Genomic DNA, 19,032 nt, shown 5'->3' with positions numbered 1-19,032 from the left:
TATCTTCTGGCCAGAAAGAGGACGTCACCCTCTAAGTGGCCCAACGTACACCTTCACGGTTATGAGTGAAGAGAAATAAATACATAATTTGAAACTTTTGTCATTCTAGTAATAGAATGAAAATTAATAATAATAATAATAATAATAATAATAATAATAATAATAATAATAATAATAATATGGTCTGATACCGTAGTCAGCCGGTTCGAGTTCCGTTGATCGAAAAAAATCACCAGCAGAATGTTGGCCGACAGGGTAGGGGAGGGTATACAATTTCCAATTATTAGATTGCGTGCCAAAAGTAATAGAATGAATTTAATGTATAATAATAATAATAATAATAATAATAATAATAATAATAATAATAATAATAATAATAATAATATAACATATATATGGTTTTACGTCCTACTAGCTACTTTTACGAGTTTTGAAGACGCTGAAATATAGTTTCACACGAGTTCTTTTACATACCGCTACCAGTAAATCTACCGACACGAGGCTGATGTATTTGAGCACCTTCAAATACCACCAACTCACCAACTTGATCTCAGAAGGCTAATGTTCTACTGCCTGAGCTACTCCACTCGAAAATCTCTTTGGCTGAATGGTCAGCGTACTGGCCTTCGGTTCAGAGGGTCCCGGGGTCGATTCCCGACCGGGTCGAGGATTTTAACCTTCATTGGTTAATTCCAATGGCCCGGGGGCTGGGTGTTTGTGCTGTCCCCAACATCCCTGCAACTCACACACCACACACAACACTATCCTCCACCACAATAACACGCAGTTACCTACACATGGCAGATGCCACCCACCCTCGTCGGAGGGTCTGCCTTACAAGGGCTACACTCGGCTAGAAATAGCCACACGAAATTTTAAAAAAACGGAAATTTATGGGAATTCTAGAAGTACTATCGTAATATAGAATGCAATGTTATTTTATACTGATTTCATGCATGAATAATATCAATAATTTTCGTTCAGAAAAACACTTTCTCATTTCATTACAACTTTAGTAATTTTTCAACTTCGTATTAACCGACTTTCCGGATTATCGGGTTTTTGTCCGCCGCTACACTTCGACTTCCATTTAGGAGCACATACGTAGGTCGAGTCATAAGTCATGGCAACTATTTTTTTCTCGCGAATAGGAGAAAACACGGAAAATCTAAGATATGCATTTGGAAACTACGGTATGTACTTGCGTATGATGCCACTAGGTGGTGTATGTAAACAACAGTGTGGGTCTAATCATGTCCCCAAGTTCAGTGTGTGAGTGAGAGCGTTACAAAATGGAAGTCAACAAGCAGGAGCAACGATCGTATATTAAAATAGCAGTTCTCCGCTGGCAACGCACAGTGGAAACCTTGGGTGATTATTTCGAAGGTCTGTAACCAGTGGAGACCTGTCCTTTGTACGTAGTCTTTTGTCAAGGTAGAGAGAGTATATATTACGTAGGCCATTCCCGTTCACAGCGCTCTCATTGGTTGATCGCGCGTGACGTAGCCGGGAGGGCTAGAAGCGCGCGCCTGCATGCAGCATAAACCTCGATAATTAGGAAAAATAACTTCAGTGTGTTATAAATAATTAAAAGATTGGCCTTATTATAATAAAGTGGTACTTTACATACCACCTGCAATCAGTGATATAATACTGTTGATATAAAATAGAAGAAACTCTGCGTAATTACATCTTAAAAGCCGGCTGTAAGAACAATACACACATAGAAACACTGAAATAGTTATTGGTTTAATTGTACTTAAAATTCACGTTTTGATGACTTAGGAAGTTATTGAAGAAGCTGAAGCTGCCCGCAGTCGACTCTTTTTCACTGAATACTTCTTCATACCATCTATATGATTTTTGTTGAGGTGACGTATTCTAATGAAAGTCCTAGTTCTGACGTACAGCGATATAATATTTTCGTCAAGTTCTGGAAATGTTGATTTTATTACAACAGTCAAAGAGCCTCCGTGGCACAGGTGGCAACGCGCCGGTCTCTCACCGCTGGGTTCCGTGGTTCAAATCCCGGTCACTCCATGTGAGATTTGTGTTGGACAAAGCGGAGGCGGGACAGGTTTTTTCCCCGGGTACTCCGGTTTTTCCTGTCATATTTCATTCCAGCAACACTCTCCAATATCATTTAATTTCATTTGTCAGTCATTAATCATTGCGCTAGAGGGTTGCGACAGGCTTCGGCAGCCGGCACAATTGATATCCTCGCCGCTAGATGGGCTTCATTCATTCAATTCGTGACCCGGTCGAATGACTGGAAACAGGCTGTGGATTTTCATTATACAAGTCAAAGCCTGCATTACTCTTTCACATTTAGAAATACAAAGGCCGTGAAAACTGCATAACATTTTAATACCATTCTTCGGTTTGAAATGATTGATAACCAGTCGTGCTGCACTTCCTGTGGTAAGGCAAACATTTCACCTTTATCACCCAAGCTGTCATCAACAGAGCGACATTTGAATGCCAAGTAGGCTGCAAGGTATTTAAGTGCATCCTGGGGCCTATTCCATGAATGAACTTTGCAACTTTTCACTTTTCACTTTGCACTTTTCAGTTCAGATTTTGTTCCACCATCACTTTTCAGATTTAGCTTGCAAAGTGAAAAGTGAAAAGTTAGGAATCTTTTCACTTTTCAAGCCTGTTATGTTCCTCCATTGGTACAGAAATGCAAAGTGCAAAGAAATGAAGTGAAACGTTTTTCATAAATCTTCCAAAGAGATGATTCCCTTTTCATCTGTTAATTAACAAGTATGTACACTAGTTTCTCGGCGTAGAATTTGGTTTAGTGATATAAACACGTTACAACGTGAGCTTTTGTTAGCATCAAGTGAGGACAGTGATGAAGAATCCAATAAGAGAACGTACAAAGACAGGATTAATTTTCATAACCTCACTTCGACGGAATTTCGCGAGTGATTTCGTATTACCCCAACACAGACTGACTATATTCTTGAAATGATCGATCATTTATTGAAACATGCAACAAAAATAAGTCAATTCCTTTCCGAAAAAGAACAAATTCTTGTATGCTTACATTGGTTAGTAAATAGTGCTGCATGGTGTTGCAGCAAAGCATGGGACATCAAAATCAATTATCTGCTGAACTGTTACCAAAGTCGTAGATGTTCTAGTAAATGTAATATTTCCTAACAGTACGTTGGCTAGATAATCCACTTAATATAGCGACGGGATTTCTAATGAAGGGCGAATTTCCTTCTGTGTGTGGTGTAACGGTTCAAATCCCGTTACAAAATGATATCTGTATTTTTATTATTTTATCTGTATTATTATTATTATTATTATTATTATTATTATGTCCGTATTATTATTATTATTTTATCTGTGAGATTACTATTATTTTTGTTATAATTATTATTCAATTCGATTATGCATTGCTTGTCGCTTGCGTATTTGTAATTGAGTGTATGCATATATACGTATATGTAGATTAACATTAAATACCTGTACAGTGAGAGTTTCAATATATCAGATGTGGATGTGACGTTGTTATATTTGGCACTACTGGCGATTCTGCCAAGTCATCGCCACGTCATGGCTACGTCATCGTGCTCACTTAGCACTGAGCTCTGTTCCTTTGAGTTTCTTAGGGAGCCCCGGGGGATTTCACCATTACATGCAACAGTTTGAGGCGTTGTGGGAGTATGTCATTGTTATTTCTGGAGATTACGTAGCTGTGTCAACCAACGTCTATAAAAGGGGGATGCATATTGTAGCGTCAGTCATTATTTAAACGAAAGCTGAACAGTGAAGAAGTCTACTAGATGAAGAGGCCTCAGTCGGTCAGTCAACGAGTGTGAACGAGAGATGGAGAAGACTCAGTGAGCCATTAATTATTGGTCATTGAGAGAGTGAGGCCAAAGTTGATCCGTCACTTGGTGGAAGACACGGATGCAAGGGCTTACCATGGAGTCAGAGAGGGATACCACCTGCTATGAGGTAATACCATATTGACTTACAAAGAAGTCAGATGATATGGAGAAGAAGCAGTCACAAGGATGTATCACCAAGTTAGGCGTGACACATCTACAGTAAACACCAGATAAAAGGAATACGTCGTAATTACACTCAAAGTGTTGAAGGTACAGTCAAGTGAATCAGTGAGGGAAATATTTCGTATAAATTGTTAAATGTCCGGTCAAGAAGAATTCAAATTCATGCCTAGTTTCTTTCAGTTGCAATGTCATAATTTCATATTCTCATCTGTTTATCGCAACAAGACTCACTATTTGTTATATATTATTTAAAGAATATATTTTGTTCTATCAATCGAATTCATAGTTTTATTTCAATGACAGTAAACTATCTTAACCTCAAAATTAATGGGAAAACCGAACGCCAATCTCCTTTTCCCAGAACTTATATGGTATGTTGTCAAAAGTAAGCTTATTACCCCACACCCTAGAGATAGTCAAGATTCTCATTCTATTATTGCTGCACTGAGTGGCAGCTGGCGTCCTTCAAATAACGTATGTATAAGTAAGCAGGTAACAAGTAAGTGTGAGTACAAGGTCCGACGAGTGTGTATTTTATTTAATGAATATTAATTTTCAGATTTTCATGTTAAATGCAGATATTTAGATTTTTCAATTTAAATTCAGATTTATATATGTTTGTGAATTTAGTCAGACAGTTAGGAAAGTCTCAGTGGATGTGTTGAGACAAGCCTACTCTCGTTAACATTGATGTGTGTCATCATTTGAGAGGTTATGTTTTAAGTTGTCACAAAAGGATGTCATGTTTCTCCTTGACAATTTCCAGCACAGCCAGCTTCTTGTAATAACCTTTCTTTCCCATGATATAAACTTTAACGGTACGACAATTATGCCGTCAAGTTTGTCGCAAAAAGTAAAGCATTAAAATCATAAAGTATTAGGCCTATACAGTTTGCTCATGGAATAAACTCGATCGGATCAGTCATTCGCAAAGACTTTTCACTTTGCGAAGAAATTGAAAAGTACAACCTAGATCATGGTGGAACAGAAAGACTTTGCACTTTGTAAGAATTGAAAAGTGAAAAGTGCAAAGTTGAAAAGTTGCAAAGTTCGTTCGTGGAACAGGCCCCTGGTTTACGTCTTCAGTTTCGAAGTCCTGACTCGTCTTCCATCCTTTACAACTCCAACGTTTCTTCCTGTTCATCTACGGGTAGAGGTGTTAACGGCCCCTCAAAAACCTCTATACATAGTTCATTGCTTACGAAGCTCAAGAAATCTTCTTCATTATCAGCATCAGGATGAAAAATACCCGTATCACTCGGCGATGAATTATTTTCGGCTTCCACTGACACATTACAGGAGAGAGAGATTTCATTACTCCCTGTAATAGAAGTCGAATTCTGTTACGAATTTCAAAAGGGGACGGATTGCTATAAAAATCCCTTAGGCCATGTATACGTAAAAAAAATTCTCCAAGCAGTCTTGGTTTAATAAGGCAGTTAAAATGTAAGACATATTTGCATGTTTCATGTCTTCAGAAAGTCCTAAGAGAGAGTTTATAGATATTATGAACCCCTTCTGAAACGGAAGTAAAGTTTTCCGTTTACCAAATCTCATTTGTGTAATCACCTCCAGAAAGCGCTTCAGAATATTTCCCTGTCTCCTTAAGTTTAAGCCGTATCCAATTCTAAGGCGAGTCTTTTCGTCTTTAGGCGCTCTGGAGTTCAACACGTCGAAGGTGTCCTTGACTAGCTCGAAGAAGTTGCTTTCAGCGTCCTTGTTTAAAAGTATACCGCACTGCCAGAGCTGTGCGTTTGCAAAATAACTAGCCATTCTCGCATTCTGACGGGATCTGCCTGTTACATTCAGATGAACCTCATTAATATGTGTGTAGTTGATAGGTCCCCTGTTTGAGTTTGTAATAGGTGTTCTACTGTCTTCTAAAACTCTGACCCATCAGCTAACGTCAAACCTTCATCTAAAAAGTGGTTTCTCATTAATTTCAAGAGGTGGGGTACATCACAGAACACCCACATCTTCCTTTTATCATCGACTGGATTGGCAAAACAGCTCTTGTCCCTGTGTATGTTTAGTTCCTTCCATACTTTGGCATTCCCCCTCCCAATCACAAGTTACTGCGATAGTATGAATGTCACAAGCCTCAAGTTTACTAATTATGTTTCTTAACAATCTGACGTCATTGTCACGTCGAAATGTTAAAAAAATGGGTTGCTTCCATGCAGCAAAGAGCCCTCGAACCATCGCTACCTGGACGTTGCTGTTAGGCCCTAGTACACGGTCATCAATGTATCGTTTGAAATATGTCCGTCTATATTCATTTCATCAAATGTCAAAACCCCGGTCTTTTCAGACTCCTTGTAATTTACTGCGCTCCTCACGTTTTTGAAATCTGTGGTACAAGACACCAGTTGTTTTCGATCCCCAATCAGTACATTGTGCCATAGCACAATTAACTTTATATTTAGAAACCTTACTCATCTTTAACACAACAATCAGCACAATACGGAAAATGTTACAAGACTGCGCACCGCAAAATAGACCTATACTGAAAGCGAGTTCCTTATCGTTCACCGCAACAGCTGCCGACAGACCTCCACGTGACGTCAGCATGAGGCGATGTTACGCTGGAAGCAAAGGGCGGTAGTCGGGAATGAACCCCCCTGGTCTTGTGTATTTGCTCCCTATACCATAATAAAATGTTTACCAATGACCTGTGTTCTGTCACTTTCCTACGAAAATCTCCTGAAGTCAGAATTTGTCTTCAGGCACTGTGCATAAGTATGCACTATATTTCCAATTGCATATCTTAGATTTTCCGCGTTGTCCCCTGTTCGCGAGAAAAAAATAGTTGCCATGACTTATGACTCGACCCTCGTATTATTATTATTATTATTATGATTATTATTATTGTTATATTTTCATTATAGACCGTTATGCCTTTCAGCGTTCAGTCTGCAACCCTCTGTGAATTTACTAAACGTTGGCACAATCCTCTATTTGCAACTAGTACTGTTGCGTCATTTAGTTCTATACCTCCTATCTTTAAATCGTTAGAAACTGAGTCTAACCATCCTCGTCTTGGTCTCCCTCTACTTCTCTTACCCTCAATAACAAATTCCATTATTCTCCTAGGAAACCTGTCCTATTATTATTATTATTATTATTATTATTATTATTATTGTTATTGTTCCGGCCTCCGTAGCGTAACGATTAAACGGTTAGCATTATTATCTGCCGTTCTTGTGGACCTGGGTTTGATTCCCTGTACTGCGAGAAATTTAAGAATGGCAGGAGGGCTGGTATGTGGATAAAAATAGTACATGCAGCTCACCTCCATTGGGGCTGTGCCTGGAAAGAGCTGCACCACCTCAGGATGAGGGCACGAATTTATTATTATTTATTATTCTCTTATAATTTTATGGACATTTTGGAATTGTACGATTTAAAAAAGTGTTGAATTTCTGGTAGGGATTTGAAGCTAGAACAGCTGGGACATTTCAAGTATTTAAATGTAACCTGTGGCACATCAATCCATTAAGAGCCTCTGCGTACAATGATAGTGGCATGTCACATGCTCGGTGTGACAACATTCTCAACCGGATGTGCTACCTCTTATATCAGACAGTTACTCAGTTAAACTCACGAGGCTTTCTCAGCCCCGTTCCAGCTCTCAGTCATGAATTGAAATCCTTGGACTGGTAGGGAATTGCACCCTTGGGCGTCCGGGGAAGAGACAGAGTCTACTCTACCAGGTAGGTATTTTAGGTTGTAAGTTTCACCAAGAGGAAGTCCGGCTCCTTGGCTGAATGGCCAGCTAGTGACCTTTGGTTCAGAGTACTCCGGCTTCAATTCTCGGCCGGATCGGGGATTTTAATATTTAAAATGTTTAATTCTCTTGACTCGGGGACTGGATTGTTGCGCTGTCTCGAACATTCCTGCAACTTACATACCACACTACATTCCACCATAATACTGAAACACGCAGTTTCCCATACTTGGTAAATGCCGCCCAGCGTCCCCGGAGGGTCTGTTTTTATTATTATTATTTTTATTATTATTATTATTATTATTATTATTATTATTATTATTATTATTACATATACTGTAAGTACTCCTTTGTCGGAAATCACGCAGAACCTTTGAACCTTTTCCAATTCTCGTATCAAGTAATTCTGGTGTGTGACTCATACACTGGAACATTATTACCAGAGACTTATACATCCTCTTCTTCATATCCTTACTGCAACCCCTAAATCCCCTCATAAACATTTGAAGAGAACTGTAACCTTTATTACAACATCGTTAACATAATTGCCCCAATGAAGATCTTTCCTTATATTAACACCTTTCACAGTACGGTATCGCAAAATTAAGCTGTATGTCCCAAGTTGCCCGTGGAGAGGTGGCTTGCAATGAGATTAATAGACGAATAGGCTTGAGTGAAGTTTTTAAAAGTGGGAAATATAATCTCTACTTAGTTTAAAATAAAGTCCTCGATCCTGTCTGTCTCTCTGTTTGAGGGCTAATCTCAAGAACCACTGGATGGATTTTGATGCGGTTTTCACCATTCGTATCGAAAAGGGTTTCTGTGTAGAAACATTCGTCTATGTTTAAAGGAAGCTGAGCAGTATCGATTTCAGCGAAACAAGTCGAAGAAGAAAAATGTCGTTCGTGCGCCATTTTAGCTTACGCAGGCTAAACCGTTAGTTAAGGCTACATCTATACTATGATTGTAAGAATTGTTCGTCGTAAAATGATCTACAAAAACTCCGCGACAGCATATATCTCTCTTTAACACACAGCCCGTTATAAGAGTTTTTATGTTACACTAGCAAATATACCCGTGCTTCGCTACGGTATTCTACATTGTATACGGATATAGAAGTAAATACTGTACGTCCAGTAAATAAGATTGTTTTGAAATTGCATGTCTCTTTAGCGTTATCCGAGAAATAGCATGGGGAGGTGTCCATACGTTGTTTCCAATGTAAAGTGTGGGTTGCGGAGTTGTGATGATAACGGCAGGCTCACTTGCCTACTGCGCGGTCACAATCGAGTTGGGGAGTTTTCGTTACAATGGCAGGCCCCCTTTGCTACTTCCAGACAGATTACAATTGAGGAGTTTTTATTATATTGGCAGGCAACTTCCCTACTACCAGTCAGAATTGAGCTGTGCAGTTATCATTATAATGACAGGCCCTTCGTCCTTCTGCCAGCCAGCTTACTGCCAGTCACACAGAATGGGTTGAGTTTCCACCAAAATAGCAGGCCACTATGCCTAATGCTAGTCACATTTTAGATGGGTACGTTTGTTTATAATGGCGAGCACCGAGGCCTACAGCCAAACACAATCGGGTAGGGGAGTTTTGAACAAAGTTGCATGCTCCCTTGCCTTCTGCAAGTCAAATCGAGAAAATTATTCATTACAAAGGTAGGCCCTACTTACTAATGCCAGTTACACAGGAGTTGGAGAAGGACCCCATTCCTACTGCCAGTCAAAGTCGGTGTGGGGAGTACTGATTACAATAGCAGACACACCCTTCCTCGATCGCTACAAATCGACATCAGTGAATATATATAGATGGACATACGAAGGTATATGCATGTTTACAATATTGCAGTCCTTCATTTACAGATTAACTGCTGGTAAACGGTACGTCATATCGACAAAGGATTGTACCATAAGACGCAGTATTTAGCAGCCTAAATGGCTGGTCCTATGATATTTTCACGCATCTCATCTATTCATGGGTCAGATTGAGTTAGGAACGTAGAATAGGGTTAAATTTTCTGTAAGATTATCTTACATTGCTTTACTTTTCGGATAATTACGTGACATAGCATTTGGCTCACATATGGGTACTGGATGGGCCAATGTTCGTGTATAGTTTGATGATTCTACCTTTCCTGTAAGTGATTGAAAGAATGAATTATGCATGTAAAAGTCCACATTTATTTAAAATCGAGAAATAGAGACGAATCTAACGTATAAGGGGAACAGATACGACAAAAAGTCATAAGACCAAAGTGAAGATCACTCCAAATTGAACGGAGATTGTGCCATTCGTTATGTGATAGGACTTCCCGTTTATCCCACGAAATACGTCGAAACGAAGGTCTGCACGATCATTAAAATTACCTCCATATTTCGATATTCTTCGGGGATAAAAAGTAAAAAATTTAAAGATCTTGGAAGTTTTCCGTCCGTTACAGGCTGAAACCTATAATTTTGCCAAATTTAAATTTTCTTGATCGTCTGGCAGATTATGCCTCAATCTGGATTTTGGGTGAGGGGTAAAAATTAGGACTTTCTCAAGAAATTACACCAAAAATATGCAGATGGTCATTATTACCTCTCAAACGGGTAGCTGTACGAAAATTTCACCAAAATAGTCAATGTACAGGCACACACAGTCGTTACGATTTTATTTATATACATAGATAAGGAATCTGCTCCACGTACAACACTTTTTGGGCTATGTCCGCTGGACTTAACCTGAAAAACCGACCATTCATGATATCTCACTTATTAATCCTCCTGTCGAAAAATGCACATCAGAAAAAGTTTTAGAAATGGATTTCCATTAAGGATTGTAGATTTCCATTAATTTCAGATATGTATATTTTGAGGGAGTGCAAAATCATGGTTTCGGTTTCGGATAAACCCCCAGTAAATTTAGGTATTCAGAAATAATATTGGTCCTAAAACCTACTCAAAGATAGGTGGATTCTAAATATCAAGTTTGGTAGAAATATATTCAGTAGGTTTCAAGTTGTAAAAACTCATACAATCAAACAGACAAACAGACATCAAAGCTAAGAAATATGCTAGATGGTCATTATTACACCTGAAACGGATAACTGTACGGAAATCCCGCCAAAATAGTCAATGTACAGACACACGGTCGTTAAGATTATATTTATATAGATGACAGATAAGCATGGGCACGTTTGTAAGTGCAAACCTTCATTTCGAGATTTACTGCTACTAAACTGCAGATCATACCAACAAACGGTTTGCACCCTCAGACGCCTCTTTTATCGCTCTACATGTTTGGTCTTGAAACATTTTTCGTGTCTCCGATATTTATGGGTTCGATTGAGTTACGACATTTGAATGGGGTGAAATTTGGGAATATTTTTAACATTTTACATTATTTTTCACATACTTATGTGGAAGCTAGAACCATGAAATTTGGTTCGCATATAGCCGCTGGTCGTGTCAATGTGCGTGCCAAATTGGATGACTCTATCTTTCCTATAAGTGTGTCAAACTAAGTAACATACGTGTAAAAAAGCACATTTACGAACAATCGAAATATACAGCCAAATCTATCCTATAAGGGAGAGAGAGAGAGAGATGACAAAGTGTCACAGGACCAAAGTTGTAGATGTCTCCAAATTGAACGGAGATCGTGCCATCCGTTTTGTGATAGGACTTACCGTTTAGCCGCGAAATACCTTGAAACGGAGATCTGCACCGTAATTAAATTGCCTCCATATTTCGATATTCTTTGGCATCAAAAGTGAAAAATTTAAAGATCTTGGAAGTTTTCCGTAGATTACCGGCTTAATTTTGCTTAATTCCAATTTTCCAGCTCGTGTGGCAGATTGTAACGCAATCATGATTTTGGGCGAGGGGGATAAAATTTAGGACTTTCAGGAAACTATAGCTAAAAAATATGCAGATGGTCATTATTACCCCTTAAACGGAAAGCTGTACGAAAATTTCGCCAAAATAGTCAATGTACAGACACACGGTCGTTACGATTTGATTTATATAGATAGATAAGGAATCTGCTCCATGTCCGCTGGGCTTAGCCTTAGAAACCTACCTTTCACGATATCTCTCTTATTATCCTGCTGTTGAAAAACTGCACATGAGAAAAAAAAATAGAATTGGATTTCCATCAAGTTTGGTCGATTTCCAGTCAGGTTGGTCTTGTACTTTATATGTTGTGGGAAGAGTAAAATGACCATTCCGGTTCCCTATAAAACCCCAGTCCATTCCGGGAATTTGAAATGGCGTTGACCTTAAAACCTACCCTTCGACAGATGGATGCTAAATATAAAGTTTGGTGCAAATATCTTCAGGAAATTAATTTCCATTAAGGCAGGTAGATTTCCATTAAGTTTGGTTGTGTATATTTTGAGGGAGTGCGAAATCACAGTTTCGGTTTCGTATAAATCCCCAGTCGGTTCAGGGATTTAGGAACAATATTTACCCTAAAACGTACCCAAGGACAGATGTATTCTAAATATGAAGTTTGGTGGAAATACAGTATATATAGTAGTTTTAAAGTTATAGAAACAAACAGACACCAAAGAGAAACCTGCCTTTGGACAGGTGAATGCTAAATATAAAGTTTGGCTCAAATATCTTTAGTAGTTTTTAAGTTGTAAGAAATACGCTTTACACGCACCGCTCTTGCGTTAAGTCCGGTGGGACTTGTACCGAAAAACGGTCCGTTAATGATATCTCCCTTATTAATCTTGTTATAGAAATTATGCACATGAAAAGAAAAGGTTTAGGAATTAATTTTCATTAAGGCAGGTAGATTTCCATTAAATTTGGTTGTGTGTATTTTGAGAGCCGGCCCCGCGGTGTAGAGGTAGCTTGCCTGCCTCTTACCCGGAGGCCCCGGGTTCGATTCACAGTCAGGTCAGGGATTTTTACCTGGATCTGAGGGTTGGTTCAAGGTCCACTCAGCCTACGTGATTAGAATTGAGGAGCTAACTGACGGTGAGATAGCGGCCCTGAGAAAGCCAAGAATAACGGCCGAGAGGATTCGTCGTGCTGACCACACGACACCTCGTAACCTGCAGGCCTTCGGGCTGAGCAGCGGTCGCTTGGTAGGCCAAGGCCCTTCAAGGGCTTTAGTGCCATGGGGTTTGGTTTTTTTAAATATATATTTTGAGGGAGTGCAAAATCACGGTTTAGTTTAAACCCCCAGACAGTTTAGGGATTTAGAAACAATATTTGTCCTAAAACCTACCCAAGGACAGGTGGATTCGAAATATGAAGTTTGGTGGAAATATATCCAGTAATTTTCAAGTTATAGAAGGACAGACAAACAGACAGACAGACAAACAAACAGACAAACAGACACCAAAGCTAAAAATTGTGCAGATGGTTATTATTACACCTGAAACGGATAACTGTACGGAAATTTCACCAAAATAGTCAATGTACAGACACACGGTCGTTACGATTTTATTTATGTATAACTTTGGCGGATGTAGGTTACGTAACATCACCGCTACCATTATTATTTTTGCATCATTTGATTGCTTATTATAATTTTCTGCTTTCATTCTTTTTGCCGTTCCTTTAAATATGCTTACTTCTCGTTTTTGCTTTTGCTGTTAAGACCTAGCGTTTACAGTACACCATGCCTTCTAGTATGCGCTAGAACAAATTTGTTATTTTCATCTTCCTTTCTCAGTCTCATCCGTGGCTTTAATAACATGAGGGTAACAGAAGTATGAGCAGTTCTAGTAGGTATTGCCATTCCTGTTAAGAATGGTGTGAAAGTGTTGCTCATAGGGTTGGTTGGTATGTGTAGGCTACATTTCACTGGGCTTGGTAGACTGATATGAGATAGCAACTTCTGGATTGGTGAGAAAAGAGACAGGAAACCACCTCACTCCTCATTTCCTTTCCTTTCCTAATATGTACCCCCATTTTCAAAAATCAGCTTGCGTGGTGGCAATCCGGATGTAAAGAATTTAGAAATTCTGTGGGTTAATGAACATTTCCTTCTCTATTGACTGCTGTGTATACTAAGTAATATACTTGAACCTGGGCAGCGAATTTTGAGAAAGATGACTCACTTTGTCTTTCAAGTCATTCTTTCTCTGTCCAGTGACATTTGAGAATTCCATTTGTTGGTCAGTTTCATTGTTACGTAAGAAACTCACTTTTTCGAATGTAATGTACAGTACTTCGAGTCCAACTCGTTGGCTGAATGGTCAGCGAGCTGGCCTTCGGTTTATAGGGTCCCGGGTTCGATTTCCGGCTGGGCCGGGGATTTTAAACGTGTCTGGTTAATTCCTCTGACTCGGGGACAGGAAATTTGTGTTTATCCCAACACTCTCCCCATCATATTCACACAACTCATGACACCACCAACCACCACAAAAAACACGCAATAGTAAATGCATCCCTCGACGTGGGGTTGGCGTCAGGAAGGGCATCCGGTCGTGAAACAGGACCAGATACGCATGTGTGACACAATTCATACTTACGACCCCACAACGTTGTGTGATAAGTGGTAGAAGAAGAAAATATATCTTGTATGGGCCGGGATTCAAACCATGGCCACCTTGTGAGGACCTAGTGACGAAGTTGGTGAAAAGATCGATCAAGTTCCTTATGAATTATCATTTAACATTCTGCATGAGACTCCCGCCAGCACGGAAATATCACTGATGTATTGGGAATACCTGGAAGAGAAGGGTGGCTAACCACATGAGGATGAACTGTAATAATTGTCAGTAGTGACGTCAGGGTCACCTTGTACGAAATGTGGAATACCTACGCAGCATGCTGCAGTATGACGTCAGTGTGACTCATACATTCACTGTTCTATTTCTGTAATCTGTGTCTGCTAGCACAAGGACAATGTACCTCGTGATATTGAGGTTATTAATGTTAATGTCAGGTCTTCCCGCCCTTCATCGTTCAGGCTAGATTACAATTGCCGGCCTCGTGGTGTAGTGGTTACATGCCTGCCTCGTACCCGGAGGCCGCGGGTTCGATGCGCGACCATTCAGGAATTTTAATTCTGGAGTGAAGTCTGGAACGGGATTCACTCAGCCTCGTGAGACCAGCTGAGGAACTGCCTGATACGAGAAACAGCAGCCCGGTCACGAAAACCAATCAATACGGCTGAAAATGTTGTCACGCTGACCAAGTGGAACACCAAAAATGTGCAGACCATCTAGTTGGACAGCAGTCGTCTTGGAAAGCCAAGGCTCTTAATGGATTGTTGTGTCAAAGGTTTCTTTGTTTGTAACACAATTGATTGGGCTCTCACCTCCTGAGCAGAAGTGGTGGTGGCCATTCCTTCTATTCTTCTTTTTCCAATAAATTTCTGGACTTGATTTTAATCGGAACCAGTTTTACGACTGGGTGTCCTTCCTAATGCCAACCCTGTGTGGGGGGGTGCATCCACTATTGGTGCTTCTGTGGTGTTTGGTAGTGTGATGTGTTGTGTATAAACGAAAAGAAGTGTACCTATTAAGACGAACGCAAACACTCAGCCCCGCTCTACAGTAGATGAAATCTCCAGCCTCACCGCGAATCGAACCCAGGGCCATTTGAACCGAAGGCCAATATGCAGACCATTCAACCAAAGAGCCGGAATGGTGGGGGTGATTATTGTTCTAATAATAAAAATAATGTTATTGGTTTTATGAACCACTAACTGCTTTTACGGTTTTCGAGGACATCGAGGTGTCGGAACTTTGTCCCGCTGGAGTTCTTTTATATGCCAGTAAATCTACCGACTCAGGATTAGCATTTTCAAATACCACCGAACAGAGCTGGGATAAAACCCACCATTTTGGGCTTAGAAAACTAGCGCTTTACAATACGGTCTGAGCTGCCCGCCTCCGTAGCGTATTGGTTAGCATTATTAGCTGACGGTTCGATTCCCGGTAGTGTCAGCGATTTAAGTATGGCGGGAGGGCTGGAATGTGGTTAAAATGGTACATGCAGCTCACCTCCATTGGTGCTGTGTGTGAAAAGAACTGCAGCACCTCGGTACGAGGACACGAATGTATTTTGTCTAGCTTCATGGCTAAATGGTCAGCATGATGGTCTTTAGTCCAAAGAGTCACGGGTCAGATTTTCGGCTGGATCGGTGATTTTAACTTTTGCTAGTTAGTTCTTCTGGCTCGGGTCTTTGTGCCGTCTTCAGCATTAGAATTCATCCTAGGTCGCCTATACTGCGTCGTATCAAAAGATCTGCACTGGACGTCATTATATTTTACCGACTGAGCTTAGGGTTGTCATGTCAAAATTCTTAAATCTAGTACATTATTTCAGAAAATGCTGGACTTTTGAGTAAAACGAAAATTAGAACAAATTATTCAGGCTAATATTACGATTTCCTTTTAGAAATGCAATCTATAGAATTGTACGTTTAATGATGACTAGGGATACTTACAAGTGACGGATTCGCGAAACGCGATTCTATTTTACGTATAGCAAGTATATTCTGTTTCAATCGTTCATAGATCAAAACTTAGTCCAAACTTGTGTAATAATGCGAAATTTTTTAGACGATTTTTCTTCCAGAAATTTCTAATTCTTGCTTAACATTTAACGAAAAATACTCGAATCATGAAGTAAGTGTTGTGTATTGAAGGCTGAACTGGCTGCTGACTGTGAATCGTCGGGTAGCCGAGACGCCAATGCATGTAATTGTTTCACTCCGCCCGTGGCGTAAAAGGCGTATTTCATCTCTTCGAGTAGGGATGGCAAATAATCCAAACCAGTAAACTATCGTGCGAAGTGCGAATTTGTTTCCTTGTGAAATATCGCGACACACGGACAGTTAATGATTTGAAAATTATCGAAAACGCTTTCGACAGAATAGAGCGAATTGTCAAAATTCAAAAAGTCTGAAGTCGAACATGAAAAGGTCTTACCGGCAGGGTCTTAAAGTTAAAACGGTGAGTGTCGTGAGGCAAGTTCCGCCTGATTGAAGCCCCAGCCCAGTGGTGGAAAATGTTTTGGAACTAATAATCTTCAAGATGTGTACATTTGTTTAGAACTAAGAATCAATATGTCAACAAAAAATATGAAAGCGATACCGACTAGGTATTTCATTTCCATAATAGGCCCTACCTATCACGTGGTACGAATTTTACGTCGAAACTTGTAGCCGCGACCCCGACACAGCCCTGTTCGAAACTTTTCATTAAAAACCAAAGTTTTTAAGCGAAGGAATACAAAATTCATGTTTTTATACGCAATAATACCGAAATAAATCGCATTTTTGTACAGAAATTTCAGATATTGGTGCGAGCATTTCAGTGGTGGATAATAATAATAATAATAATAATAATAATAATAATAATAATAATAATAATAATAATAATAATAATAATAATGTCCGCCTCTGTAGTGTCATTAGTTGCCACACCTTGAGGCCCGGGTTCGATTCCCGGCTCTGCCACGAAATTTGAAACTTGGTACGAGGGCTCGAACGGGGTCCACTCATTCTCGGGAGGTCAACTGAGTAGAAGGAGGGTTTCCTATTCCCTCCTCAGCCATACTTGAAGTGGTTTTCCGTTGTTTTTCACTTCTCCTCCAGGCAAATGCCAGGATGGTACCTAACTTAAGGCCACGGCCACTTCCTTCCCTCTTCCTTATCTATCCCTTCCGACCTTCCCATCCCCCCAAAAGGCCACTCTTCAGCATAGAAGTTGAGGCCGCCTGGGCGAGGCACTGGTCCTCCTGCCCAGTGTATCCCCGACCCAAAGTCTCACGTTCCAGTACACTGCCCTTGAGGCGGTACAGGTGGGTTACCTTACTGAGTACGAGGGAAAACCAACCCTGGAGGGTAAACGGATTAAAACAGAAAGAAAGGAAGAAAGAAAGAAAGAAAGAAAGAAAGAAAGAAAGAAAGAAAGAAAGAAAGAAAGAAATAATAATTTTGTATGCTATCCAGGTGCAGCCCTTGCAAGGCACTAGTGATGGGACATTCGATTCATTTTACTGATTCGATTCATTTGATTCCGTTCACGTTACTGAATCGATACAGTTACCCGATTCACGGCACATTAGTCACCGCTCCTACTGCATCTGTGTAGTATGTACTGGTAAGACAGCAGCAACAGCATTCAGTGCTCGCAGCTGTCATCTGGTCTTCATATTATGAACTCCTTTTTTTAGAAAAAAAAAAGCTAGTCACTCGAATACATCGAAGGTTTCCGGCGACGCAGGATGGGAAAGGTCTAGGATTAGGAAGGTAGCAACCATGGCCTTAATTAAGGTACAGTCCCAGCATTTCCTGGTGTGAAAATGGGGAAACTATGAAAAACCATCTTAACGGCTGCCGACGGGGGATTCGAACCCACCATCCCCCGAATGCAAGCGCATAGAGGATTTTTCAAATCGTCATATTTTGTATAGGCTACCCGAGATGTACAGTAGCCCGCTGGTTTTCTGATTCAACATACTGTTGGTTAAGTTATTGCGTCAGTCGTCTCACTTACTGTCCACATATGATTGAAGTCTTGTGCAACGATGTGACATATGAACTGAGAGAATACTGAGCCGTTCTTCCCAATATAAAACAGGTACTTTGGAGTGGTCATGAGCATGACTCATAGTCATAGAGCAGGCTAGAGTCGAGTTTAATTGTCAAATGTCAACTAAGTTATAATACTAAGATTCATTAAACTAATAAATAGTATAACCTATTAGCCTACCTACTTACTAGCTACTTCAGAATTATATTTTGACTACCTTTTCAACACTGCAAATAAATCCATCTATTATTTAAACCTCCCTGTAAGAAAAGGACAGTGAGTGCAAGTGGGTATTATTTTCAAATGAGCTGAACTCGAGAGTCCATTATAGCGTACGACTCTTTCTGTGTACCATGGCTCACTGTATGTCTCGCTGCAGCGTAAGCTCGGCTCTCCGCCAGTGTCCAAGGTGCCGATAAGGAGCCGTGTGTATCTTGTGTCTCACTGAGCCGTGCTCGTTCACGATTCTTTCGGTGTGCCGTGGCTCACTGTATGTCTCGCTTCAGCGGAAGCTCGGCTCTCCGCCAGTGTCCAGTGTGCCGGTAAGGAGCCGTGTGTATCCTGTGCCTCACTGAGCCGCGCTCGTTCACGATTCATTCGATGTGCCATGATTCACTGTCTCGCTGCAGCGGAAGCTCGGCTCTCCGTCAACGTCCATTGAGTGCCCACTCAGCACTGTCCGCTGAGAGTAAGCTGAATCGTGTGCCGTGAGCTCGCCGTTCCTGTGAATTGATTCACTCGGACACTTGAATGAATCGATACACTGCTTCGAATC

At 40.3% G+C, this 19,032-nt stretch overlaps 1 protein-coding gene across 3 annotated transcripts in view; it reads left to right on the top strand.

The window, feature by feature from the left end:
* LOC136858229 (urea transporter 1) overlaps positions 1-19,032 on the top strand; it is a 340,258-nt gene that overhangs the window by 279,107 nt on the left and 42,119 nt on the right. The gene's annotated exons all lie outside the window — the stretch shown is intronic.

Source organism: Anabrus simplex, chromosome 1, assembly GCF_040414725.1.
Source record: "Anabrus simplex isolate iqAnaSimp1 chromosome 1, ASM4041472v1, whole genome shotgun sequence".
NCBI classification, from domain to species: domain Eukaryota; kingdom Metazoa; phylum Arthropoda; class Insecta; order Orthoptera; family Tettigoniidae; genus Anabrus; species Anabrus simplex.
The sequence above is the reverse complement of the archived record's forward strand: the minus strand, read 5'-3'. Positions and strand labels throughout refer to the sequence as shown.